General features: G+C 35.4%; 2 long non-coding RNA genes across 7 annotated transcripts in view; one reads left to right on the forward strand and one right to left on the reverse strand.

The window, feature by feature from the left end:
- The window catches only part of LOC137656650 (uncharacterized), a 116,118-nt gene that overhangs the window by 83,496 nt on the left and 19,492 nt on the right, over positions 1 to 13,130 (reverse strand). The window lies entirely within an intron of this gene.
- Positions 4,809 to 13,130, forward strand: part of LOC137656649 (uncharacterized) — a 228,383-nt gene continuing 220,061 nt past the window's right edge. For all 6 annotated transcript variants that reach the window (XR_011046996.1, XR_011046993.1, XR_011046991.1 and 3 more), the window contains exons 1-2: positions 4,809 to 4,945; positions 10,975 to 11,060. This is a non-coding gene — a long non-coding RNA (uncharacterized lncRNA). The remainder of the gene's footprint in view (positions 4,946 to 10,974; positions 11,061 to 13,130) is intronic.

The following is a 13,130-nucleotide window of genomic DNA, read 5'->3' on the forward strand; positions in this document are numbered from 1 at the left end:
GAGAATTAAACGGAGCATGGTATGAAAGTTTTTGAGAGGCTACTAGATGAGAGATTGGAAGCGACTGTAAAGATTGGGAAACAACAGCATGGATTCCTGAGGGGTAGAGGCACTGTGGGTGTTGTATATATATTAAGGCAGCTACAGGATAAGAGGATTGAGGGAAACCAGAAGCTCTTCTGTGTTTTTGTAGATTTAGAGAAGGCTTATGATACAATACTAAGAAAATTTATGTTTTGGTACTTGAAGAAGGGGAAAATCCCGGAGAAGTTTGTTAGAATCGTTGAGATGACGTACGAAAGAGCAAGGTTTCAAGTAATAACAGCTGTTGGGTAAAGAAAAACCTTTGAAGATAGTGTTGGAGTACACCAGGGGTCAGCGTTAAGCCCATTTTTATTTGTGTTGGTCTTGGATGTGCCGAGTGAAGGGATCAGAAATGAAGAGTTGTGGGAGTTGCTATATGCAGATGATTTGGTGATTACTGCTGATATTGAGGAAAACTCACAGACAAGGTTTGCATAGTGATAAGAGACTTTGGAGAGGGGTGGCTTGAGGGTATACGCTGATAAGACTAAGGTTATAGTGATCAGTAATGAAGGTAGGGATAGGATAGCCTTACATAAAAGTAGAGGCTATGTTATAAAACGGATGGAACAATTTAGATATTTGGGATCGATTGTAAGTCAGCTGGAAGGATGTTAGGCTAAAGTTGGGAATAGGATAAGAGCTGTCTGGAAGAATCTATAGGTCTATCTGCTGAGTCATCAGCAGCCATTGCTCGGCCCTCCTAGGTCCTAGCTTGAGTGGTCAATCTCTGGGGCATTGTCCTACTAATTAAGGCAACGTCGCTGACGCTTGCCCCTGCCATTCATGAGTAGCCTTTAAACATTTAAACAAACCGCCCCAGCCACCATCACCGCATTGATGAGAAATATAAATTCTTGGAATGGAATAAAAAGTTAATAGTATGGATCCTAATTCCAACACCCCACCCAACTCCCTCTTACAACAATGGGATAACCACCCTCACCAACACCGCCCCCCCCCCCCCACCTTTTCCTCAATGGGGATTTCAAAGAAAGCGAATTGATTCTGATCCCTGGCGTATTGGACTTGACAATAGTACAGAGAAAATTTTAATTACTGTAATATATTTAATGTCGTTATACCTGCAGTCAATTAAGTCCTCTTTGAAGTATATGTATGTATGTATGTATATGTAAATACATATATATATATATATATATATATATATATATATATATATATATATATATATATATATATATATATATACATATACTGTATATATATATATATATATATATATATATATATATATATATATATATATATATATATATATATATATATATATAAATACAGTATATATGCATAAATGAGTTGATGTATGCATACCATTTAACAACTATTATTATCATTTAAAACCAAATATTCCATTTTCCTATTTTTCCCCAATTTTCCCTTCCTTTCGTCTCGCATCTCTCCCCTCTCTTTATTGCGGTTTTATCTCCTATTCCCCTATTCCCCTTTATCTTTGCCTTCCCCTTCCATTCGCTCTTCCCCTATTCTCTCCACAGGTGTCTAATCCGGAAGTTTCACTTTGATGTTTACTTAAACATTTTATCCCTTTTAAGGCAAATATGTTTATTATTGTGTTCTCCCTTTAGTCATAATCCCATGTTTCAAATTACTGTTTGGAAGCCGTTTACAGCCGCGCTGGAAATACAGGAAATTCTCTGTAATTCACTGGTGATACATAACGTGTATTCTCATCTGAACTTTCAGTTTCCACAACAAACTGTTGAATATTATAATTATTTACTGAATATATATATATATATATATATATATATATATATATATATATATATATATATATATGTATGTATGTATGTATGTATATATATATATATATATATATATATATATATATATATATATATATGTATATATATATATATATATATAATATATATATATATATATATATATATATATATATATATATATATATATATATATACATATATATATATATATATATATATATATATATATATATATATATATATATATATATATATATAAATGTGTGTGTGTGTTAATTTTTCATAACAGAAGTGAATAATAGACAACAACTGAAATGAAACGTAATAAGCCACCTATTCTAATCAAAATTACCTTTATATGTCACGCTAACGGAATAAAGGACATACATATGAAGAATCCATTTGTCTTTATTATGGATAAATTGATAAGACCCATCTCTCTCTCTCTCTCTCTCTCTCTCTCTCTCTCTCTCTCTCTCTCTCTCTCTCTCTCTCTCTCTCTCTCTCTCCATGAAGATATTCATCAAGATTTTAAACTTGGTAACGAAAATGGCTTTTACATTTAGTTTGCAATGTTCTCTTCAGTCTTACTCTTTGTACACAATTTGACGGGAAAATTAAAGAAAGGAGAAAAACACAGCACAAAACCAAGGCTTTGAATTTTACTATTCAACGAATAATTCAAGGAATCTCGTATGGTATTTATCAATTCCTTTAAGCCGATGATTTTGAGACGGAATGCAAACTCCATCTTTTATAATCCTCACTTAAATGCTACAGAGACAGGTAATTACTCAGAGCTTTTTATAGAATAGAAAAATAAACTTTATTTCTTACCAAAATGAATGGAAATAGTCAGGAGACATCACGAAAAGAAACCTACATCGTATGCGGCATTCATTGAACAGGATTGCCTTTCTGCTCCAACGATCCAGAAACATTTAACGACTCCTTCCTCTAAGTACTCGAAGCTAGTTCCAAGTTATTCCAAGTTATTCCAAGTTCAATCACAGCCAAAGTTTAGAAATCCCGCCGTGGGAGGATTCCGGTCACAGAGAGGGACCTTATCTCTTATTTCATTTTTGAAGAGGAGCATTTGACAGAGGAGCGTTTAAAAGAGGAACATTTGACAGAGGAGCATTTGAAAAGAAGAATTTGACAGAGAAGCATTTGGCAGGGAGGTATTTGACAGAGAAACATTGGCAAAGGAGCATTTGGCAGAGAAACATTTGACAGAGAAGCCTTTGACAAAGGAGCATCTGACAGAGGAGATTTTGACAAAAGAGCATTTGACAGCGGAGTATTTGACACATTTGACAGAGAAGCATTAGCAGAGGAGCATTTAACAGAAAGGCATTTGACAGCGGAGATTTTGACAAAGGAGCATTTGACAGCGGAGTATTTGACACATTTGACAGAGAAGCATTGGCAGAGGAGCATTTAACAGAGAGGCATTTGACAGAAGAGATTTTGACAAGGGAGCATTCAACAGATGAGTGTTTGACAGACTAGAATTTGACAAAGGAGTGTTTGACAGGTTAGAATTTGACAAAGGAGCATTTGACAGGGGAGCGTTTGACAGAGGAGCATTTGACAGAAACGCATGTGACAGAGAAGTATATGAAAAGAAGGATTTGACAGAGAAGCATTTTACAGAGAGGCATTTGACAGAAAAGCATTTGACAAAGGAGCATTTGACAGAGGAGAATTTGACGAAAGAGCATTTGACAGAGGAGTGTTTGACAGATTAGAATTTGTCAGAGGAGCATTTGACAGGGTAGCGTTTGGCAGAGGAGCATTTGACAGAGGAGCATTTAACAGAAGAGAATTTGACAGAGAAGCATTTGGCAGAGAGACATTTGACAGAGAAGCATTTGACAAAGGAGCATTTGACAGAGGAGAATTTTACAAAGGAACATTTAACAAGGGAGTGTTTGACAGATTAGAGTTTGACAGAGGAGCGTTTACTAGATTAGAATTTGGCAGAGGAGCATTGGTAGAGGAGCATTTGACAGAGAGGCATTTGACAGAGGAGATTTTGACAGGGGAGAATTTGACAGAGGAGTGTTTGACAGATTAGAATTTGACAAAGGAGTGTTTGATAGGTTGGAATTTGACAGACAAGCATTTGACAAAGGAGCATTTGACAGGGAAGCGTTTGACAGAGGTGCATTTGACAGAAACACATGTGACAGAGAAGCATTTGAAAAGAAGAATTTGACAGAGAAGCATTTGACAGAGAGGCATTTGACAGAGAAGCATTTGACAAAGGACCCTATGACAGAGGAGAATTTGACGAAAGAGCATTTGACAGAGGAGTGTTTGACAGATTAGAATTTGACTGAGGAACATTTGACAGGGGAGTGTTTGGAAGAGGAGCATTTGACCGAGGAGAATTTAACAGAGAAACATTTGACATAGAGGCATTTGACAGAGAAGCATTTGACAAAGGAGCATTCGACAGAGGAGAATTTGACGAAAGAGCATTTGACAGAGGAGTGTTTGACAGATTAGACTTTGACAGGGGAGCGTTTGGAAGAGGAGCATTTGACCGAAGAGAATTTAACAGAGAAACATTTGACAGAGAGGCATTTGACTGAGAAGCATTGGCAGAGGAGCATTTGACAGAGAGGCATTTAACAGAGAAGCATTTGACAAAGGAGCATTTAACAGAGGAGAATTTTACAAAGGAACATTTGACAGGGGAGTGTTTGACAGATTAGAGGTAGACGGAGGAGCATTTAACTGAAAATATTTTATCCATTGTTAGATTAATGAAATTTTGACGAGTCCATCTAAAAAATTGCTTGTTAATTTAGCCAATGTTAATTGAAGTAAATTCAGTGGATTTTATTTATAATCAGGCAAATAGATTTTCTTGCGTACTGCTCAATTATTTCATTAGGAATCTTAAATATAGGTGGCGCCACTTATCTTTTTTTTTTTTATTTTTTCAAGGATATTGGTTCTGACGTCCTGGATGCTGGCGTCCTTGATTTTTCCTCCAGTTGAAGTAACAACAGAGTTTAGATATTCTTTTACGGCCTTTTACTGTTTTGTTCTTGACTGTGAAGTGTCTAAAAAGGTGAAAGGTATGTAAAAATGTTATTTATTAATTTGGTTTTTCTTTTTTTTTTTTTTTGCCTTTATATTTTGGAAATTTAAATTTCTTAGATTGTGATTTGTTAGCAAACTGGATGTGTTGAAATTAAGGCTGGGTCAGCAGTCGTACTGCATAAATTTTTTGTAAATTTCATTTGTGATTAGACGGCCAAACGAGTTTTTTCCATAGTGTGGATAAAATGTATAAAAATCAGATTTTAGATAATTATAGAATGGATAAAGTAATGGACAACTTCTTAGACGTAAACTACGTTTGAAACCCCTTAAAATATACAAAGTACCAGTCTTAATTGTAGGTTAAATTTCAAGAACTTTTATCTACTTTCCATTAATCATCGCAAGTTATCTTAAGTTACCGTAATAATTAATATATTAGCGCTAATGATTTATTGGGTTTCCCTTATGGGTTACCATTTTGGTGATAATTATAAAGTATGCAAATATAGGTAGGATAGCTATGTATACACCCATAGTTTTAAATACCTCTGTTATTACCTAGTGATTTTTGGTAGATTAAACAGTGTAGTAAGTGATTTATTGGAATGATTGAAATAGGTTTGGGATAATTGTTAGTGTTAAACAAATGTATTTTGATGTAGGAAAAATTCATCTTTGGTTAGGATAGCCATGTCGTCCAGATGGAAGTTCCCTTCGGCAACTGGATGTTTTAAAATTGCCATTTTTCCTCCACCTTCCCCTTCAGTTTTTGCTTTACTACCATCACATACTTTTCCAAGATTAAAGTACAATGACGCCGTGTACTCACGATTTCTACCACGTACCAAGAAAGGACAAAACTGGAGGAGTGGGGGGTGTCTGTATCGAAAACCTTCTCTAGGGTTTCTATCATGAATGAAATAGTATTTGAAACGTTTGAATATATCTGTTTAAAACTGACAAGAAACAATAAGGTATTGAATATAATATATAGACCACCAGGGAGTAATATGAGGAAATTCATTGAAGAATTTAGTATTTTAGTGGGTGTGGTGGACGATATTAAAAATACATTAATTGGTGGTGACTTTAATTGTTGGGTAGATGATGAAAACGATTATAAGACTAAAGAACTCAAGGAAGTATTAGAGATGTTTGATTTAATACGGTGTTTCGGTATCAACGTCAGTAGGTGGTCATACACTCGACTTGGTCATATGTGGAAAAGACTCAGACCTAATAAAAAAACCTTGAAGTGGAACCAGACTGAGATCTCAAAAACACACTAATCACTTTTGATGTTAATATAAATTGCACAAGAGTATTTAAAAAATGGATCACATATAGGTAACGGGAAAATTTTGATGCTGAGAATTTTATTGAAACTAGTGTAGCGCAAATGTCTTGTGAGAACACACAATGTGAACATATGGTAGACAGAGAATGTGTTGGGTGTTATACCAAGAAATACAACGACAATTTTGTAAAAATGTACGATACCATGTCCCATAAAGAACAAACAAATAGTTGTACGCGAAAATGTTAGATGGCATAATAGTGAGCTATTAAAGGCAAAAAGACACAGACGTAAGATGGAAGGTAGATGGAAAAGAGCCAAATCCTCACAAGCCAAAAATCTATATAATAAGGCCAGAAATGACTAACATCCTGTTAGAAAAAACAAAAAGAAAATTCTACAACGGCGAATGTAAAAAAACCAATAACATGAAGGACTTTCACAAAAACCTAGATGATCACAAAAACCTAGATGATTTGATGGGATTAAAGAAAAAATGTCTTGCCTGACAATGTTTGTGCAGAGATTTGCTGTATTCTTCAATGAAAAAATTGATAAAATCTATAGAGGTTTCCCCCAAAATCACTTGGAAGGACAGTCAGCTATGCCAGTTTAGGAGGGAAAGAAGTTAATAAAATTTAAGGAAATAAATGTGTGCGACTTGTTAAAGGTTATGAGAGATGAAGAATACATATTGTGGAAACGACCCTTTCCCAAACAGTTCAATAAGTGAAGCTCCAAACAAGCAAGTTGTATATAATATTTACCTGAACATAATTAACCTAAGTATATCACAATCCTGTTTTCCTAGCTGTGAAAAAACTGCGTTGATGAAACCAATTTACAAAGGAAAATGTTACGTAAACGATCTAAATTCATATAGGCCCATTTCAAATTTATCCTACATGTCAAAGCTTATTGAAAGTCATAAGTGAGCAATTATGGGCGCATATTGATGAGTTAGAGGTATTCCCGGAAAATCAATCGGCCAACAGAGCTAATCATTCTACAGAAACTACCTTATGCTCAATAATGAATGATAGGTCGTCTTGATGAGGTAAAGTGTGGAATTTTGATTGTTAAATCTTAGTGCTGCTTTTGACACTCTTGTGCACGAGTACTTACTTGACGACTTAGTCTATTGGAGTGACTGAGGAACCACTGAAATTTTTCGAAGTTACTTAGTGAATAGGAAGACTATTGTAGAAGTTTCTGGAAACCGATCCAATGAGAGAATTCTTATGAAGGGTGTACCACAGGGTAGTGTTCTGGGCCCTATCTTGTTTAACATAGATACTATCGAGCTATCACACATCTTGAAAAAACAAAAAGTGGGCTTTAAACTATATGCACATGGTACTCAGTTTTACCTCTCAATTTCAACAAAAGATAGAGAAGAAAAGCGATGAGATAATGACTGAAATAAAAACATGGATGCAGAGGAAAAAGCTCAAATTAAATGATGATAAAACAGAATGTGTGTTTTTTGGCGCAAAGGTGGCTTTGAAGAATTACCACTTAATTCTAAGTATAAAAATTGGTGATGCTGATGTTGGGATTGTGCCTGTTGTGAAAATTTTGGGTGTACTGATAGATTGCAATTTGTCAATGAGGGACCAAATTGTGAACACAGTGAAAGTGTAACTAACACCTGAGAAACATAGCATTTATTAGAAAGTATTTAAGAGGGCAGTACAAACATGTTAGTGATGAGTCATGTAATATCAAAGCTTGATTATTGCAATTCTCTGTACTACAAATTGCCCAATACACTACTAAGAAAGCTTCAAAATGTGCAAAACCGGGCGGCTAGACTGATAAAAGGCATTAAACTAAGGGAGAAAATAACTCCTGTATTAATCGATCTACATTGGTTACCTGTTAAGGCTAGAATTGAATTTAAAATTTGCTTGTTGACTCACAAAGCTCTTACAAGTGATAAGCCTAAATATCTTCGTGATTGCTTGGTCCCCTACCCTGAAGCTACCAGCGCCGCTGTAAGAGTTAGACATGCTGATGACCCACATAGACTATTCGAAACTAGTGTGAATCATGCAATAGGAGGAAGAACGTTCAGTTATACTGCACCGAGAGACACTAACGACCTTCCACTCGATGTCAAGAATAGCAATAATGTGGCAGCTTTCAAGAAAAACCTGAAGACTTATCTTTTTAGAAAGGGTTATAATAGTGACCTGAAAACTATTAAGCCTGAATACAAATGCTAGCGAAATAACTGATAACGATACAGAGCGAAATATTAACTGGAAAGAAATTATTTTTTCACACACCAAGGCCCTCCTTTACAGACCTTTAGTGTCTGATAGAGGGCGAGAAATAAACCCGTAAAAGTAAAAGTAAAGTAAGTACTTAAAAACTTTATTTAGTCTTTCAAGTATTATGGAACACGTGAAAAATCTTATCTAAAGAAATGGTCTTTATAGAAAAACTTTTCTTTGAAGATTCCCTACATTTCCATTGCAAATTATGAAGATATTCCTTGATATATCCTGCAGCAATCTGGGGTTTTGGGTGGGGAAAATTTACTTGCAAATTGATAATGGTAAAAATAACCTTTTCTTCATACATTCTCTGGGATGCGTAATCCACGAAAAAATAGCAAGTTTCATGGAGAGTATCACTGTAGGCTGCTACTGGTGTTGTGAAAAAAAAAAAATGAGAGCGGAGTTATCCCTCAAAACGGTAAATGTCCCAAGTTCTATTCTGGTAAGGATTTTTGTGAATTTATCATTACATAATTAATTATTTGTGATTTGCTTTTAGTTTGTGACCTGGGAGTAGAGGTCCGGGCGGCTTGCCCCCGGCCAGGTCTGTGACATGGGAACTACTAGGTTAGTTGAGTTTGTTAGTTTGTGTGGCCTTTTACAAATCTTTGTTAAATAATCTCCCTTTGTTTTTTTTTGCACACCCCAAGTCCCAGAGTCCCACCCGTGTCTATTTGGAAGTGGGGATTCATATAACGGTAGACGGCTCATTTGCAATGGAAATAAAAGGGCAAATTTGTTGAAAGCACACTATTTACTGTAGAAAAGGCTTTTTTTCCTATTGAAATTATCCTGTTTTCTTTGAAATAGCGAAATTTAATGTCGCCAATGGATTATTAGTGTGTAGCTATTGCTGTACTTGTGAAAGTAAAGAAAATAACCCCGAAACAGTGAGCCTTGGAGTTTGTGAGCACATATATATACCATTTTCCAGAACATAGCAGTGATGTGGATGTTTTTTTTTTTAGCATAGCGGGCCGCCTTGGAGCAAAAAAAAAGGATGTGAAGTGAATAATTTATAATTTATTTCTACACATGAACAAGTGTTTTTCTAGATTTTTTTTCTCACTTCTGATCATTGCTGCAAATCATCCCTTTTTTGGGGGGGCTTTTCCCCCATCCAACAAACACGAGTTTCTCACTGGGGTCCCCTATAATTATATATATAAGGGGGTACAAAAACTCCTAAATGGGTGTTTGCTGCAATAATCATGGGCATAAATTGACACAGAATAGGGAATAGGAAAGTTTCATGTATTTAGCTAGAAATTATGTACCGGGTTATATTTACTGCTGCCAACCCAGTAGTTAGAAAATAACTGGTAGGCGGGACTTCTGTCATGGTTGTTAAGAGCTGAATAAAGGGCCCAATGTTTTATTCTAAACATTTTAGTTTTCAAAATTATAACCAAAATCTTATTTCATTCTAATATGGAAAGGTTAGGCAAGTATCTTGATACTGTATATTTTCTCTCAAAATAAATGGAAGCAATCCATTTGAACAGACGCTGAAGCACAAGCTAAAATTCTCCCTTTGAATTTGCCCCTTTAAGTGTATTAACTCCTTTGTGAAGTTTGTATATAATTTTTTTTTTTTTTTTGTCAATTTTACAATCTCAAAAGTATATTTTTTCTGGATCTTACCTCAAGACAAATTGAATTTGGAAGATATGTTTGAAAGTAAAAATAAAAAAATTCATCAACTATCATAAATACTGGCCCACAGTGTTCAAGCATAGATAAAAAAAAATTCTGCCTGCTAGAACAAAGTATCATTTGAGTTAATGTTAAAGGTAAAATTAGAGAAGTGCAATAAATGGTTTGTAGAATTTTTTTAATGTATTGTGGTGTTTTCAAAGCTTTTGATATCTGGTAGTTTATTATACTGGGTCGACTGCTATTAATGAAAAGTTATTGGTTTGCTCAAGGTTTCTTCATCAATTACCCTCCAAAGTTGAAGTAGGCTATAGGCTACTGTGTACCAGTCATAATGGCATACAGTATTTAATTGTCAGAAGCATCACCTATCGGTTGTTCTTCTGAACTACCAGGTTGAAAGAGGCTCCTGTTGCCTGTGCTGAGATGACAGTAAAATTTGATATTTTATTAAAATCTGTAAACTTGGTTTCTGCCAGTAGTATGGGATTTAAAATTCTGTATTTGCAAAGACCTATTAAATATAAGATTTCCAATGTTTTAACTAATATTGCATTGTTCTGTTATGAAACGGTTGAATTGTGAGTGTAGCAAGCTATGCCAGAACAAGAACAATTGAACCAAGTGATCAATTACATAATTAGAATGCCAAAATAGCCCACTTAACCGTGCATAGGGAAAAATTTTCTATTTGCATGAACAAGAGGGCAGTAAGGTTAAATTAGTGCTGTGAGCTACGATGAACCAAAAACCAAGCGATAAATTAGAATAATTAATATTAGCCTCCTACGGGATTAACATGTAAACATTTTCTGCTTTCCAGAACATGGGATCAGAGGTAATGTCTCAAGCGAAGAGCTACAGAGCAAAGACCAAGGGATAGTCTTACTTTGGCGTATCTAAATACAGGTAAATACTCAATTTAGTGTTTTTCTTAATACGAATGGCTCCATAGAAAATGAGATGGGAAAATCACGTTTTCTATGCTCCCATAAGTCTTCGCAATTAAGTTAGTCTTAGTGTTATCACCATTGTTTTGATTATGGTAAGTTTTATTTTTACTACATTTCTCTTTTTATAACTGGTGGAAACAAGTTTATAATTTACTACCTCTGCTAATGAAGTATAAAGGTGATTTTACCCCCTGACATTTATTTGTGAACACCTTCCTGGGCTCAATTATACTCGTTAGTAATGAAAAGAGGTAAAAGCTGAATCATTTAAATTTTGTAAGTTCAAGGTCATGGTAAAGTAACATGTCCAATTTAAGTTATCAGCCATAAGTTTAGACATAGTTTTCAGACTTCAAACTTGGTTCATTTTTTATTGTATGAAAGTCCACGCCTATTAATACATGATCTAAGGTTGAAGGTCAAGGTCGAGCAAAAGGTCGAAAAATAAGCTGCTGCGATCTGTTCTAAGTGCCCCTATAGTTTCGAATATAAAATTAGACTGTATAGCGTTTTAAGCAAAAGGCTAGGCTCACTCCCAATCTGTGTAAACTGCTGCAGGCCTTGCAATTTAACCAATCAAAGGTTAGGCCCTCTGCTAATAACTGCAGTTAATAACTGCAAGGGCATGTGATTGTAAAAGCCTCTCCAAATTATAAGCCATGCCTGACGCTGGTAGAAATGTGGATGCGGCTATGGCATCCCTTAAAACTATGCACGTCAGGATCCCTTAACTGGGATGTGGGGTATTGCAGGAGTCACAACTGTGGCTAAAGATAACATTAAAGTTGGAGATAGTGGATGTAAAGGAGAGGTGGATTGATATCCTGTTTGCAGTAGATAAGATGGAAGGAAATAGGTATAAACTTATTACAGGGGGTCATGAGAGGTAAGAAATGGACTTGGGCCTCAAAGTCATAACTGGAAGGAAGATGTGGTAGAGAATAAATTATAGGTTTTTAAAGATTCCAATGGTAATAGGAGATTCAATAGTAAATTTAATTTCAGTATATTGCCCTCGGATGGGTTGCCAAGAACAAAAGTAATTTAGGCAAGAATTTGAGGCAGCTATTTGAACTGAGAAGCTAATCATAGGAACACATAATGGCAGTGAAGAGTGGATGAAGTCAATGAAGGCCATTGGTTTGGAATTAGAAATGAATGTGAAGAGTATATATTAGAGAGGGCAGTTTTGAATTGGCATTTATGAACACCTGGTTTAAGAAGTTTGATAAGCACCTGATATACTGTATTATGAAAGTGGATGAGTGCAAAGCCAAATAGATTATATCCTGGTAAAAACAGCTGACAGCGTGATGACTAGTGAAGTGATTTTGGGGGAAGCATGTGTTAAACATACTGGAAATAATGGATTTTAAAGTAGAAAACCAGAGAACGGCTGATTTAGTATTAGTTTGGCATCTTATAGGAGAAAAGTAAGGAATTTAAGAGAACTGGAAAGGTGTAACTTATGAACAGTGGAAAATATGGGTGGGTAAGAAAAAGGTTTAGTGGAAACAGGGTTAGTGAGAAGAACCAGTGAATGTGGTGTTGAAAGAAAAGTTGTGGGGAGGACCAGAAAGGTGCAAGTCTGATAAAAGAAAATGAGGCATTTAAGGACTGGATAGTAAGGTATTGCATAGGGTGCAGAGGATAGTAAGGTATTGCATAGGGTGCAGAGGAATGGTACAGAAAAAAATGAAAGATTTTAGGAGTAAAGTAGGTAGTTACTGGGACAGCAGTAGAACAACTAAGTCTAGGAACAAGGGATGGAGAAAAGGTTATCTAAGATTCAAACTTTAGAAAATTCAGAGGATTTGGGGCAACTGGCAGCTCTCAAGATGGAAATATATTGCATAGGGATGAATAAGAGATGGAGAGAATATTTTAAACTATTGAATACTGAAATTGAGAGGGGAGCTGGGAGATGTACTCATGGAGGTGCAAGTGATGAAGATAATGAATACAAAAGTAAAGCTGGCATTGAGTAAAATGATTAAACACAAGGTCCAGCAGTTTCAAATTGAAA

The sequence above is a fragment of the Palaemon carinicauda genome, chromosome 17, assembly GCF_036898095.1.
Source record: "Palaemon carinicauda isolate YSFRI2023 chromosome 17, ASM3689809v2, whole genome shotgun sequence".
In the NCBI taxonomy this organism is placed as follows: domain Eukaryota; kingdom Metazoa; phylum Arthropoda; class Malacostraca; order Decapoda; family Palaemonidae; genus Palaemon; species Palaemon carinicauda.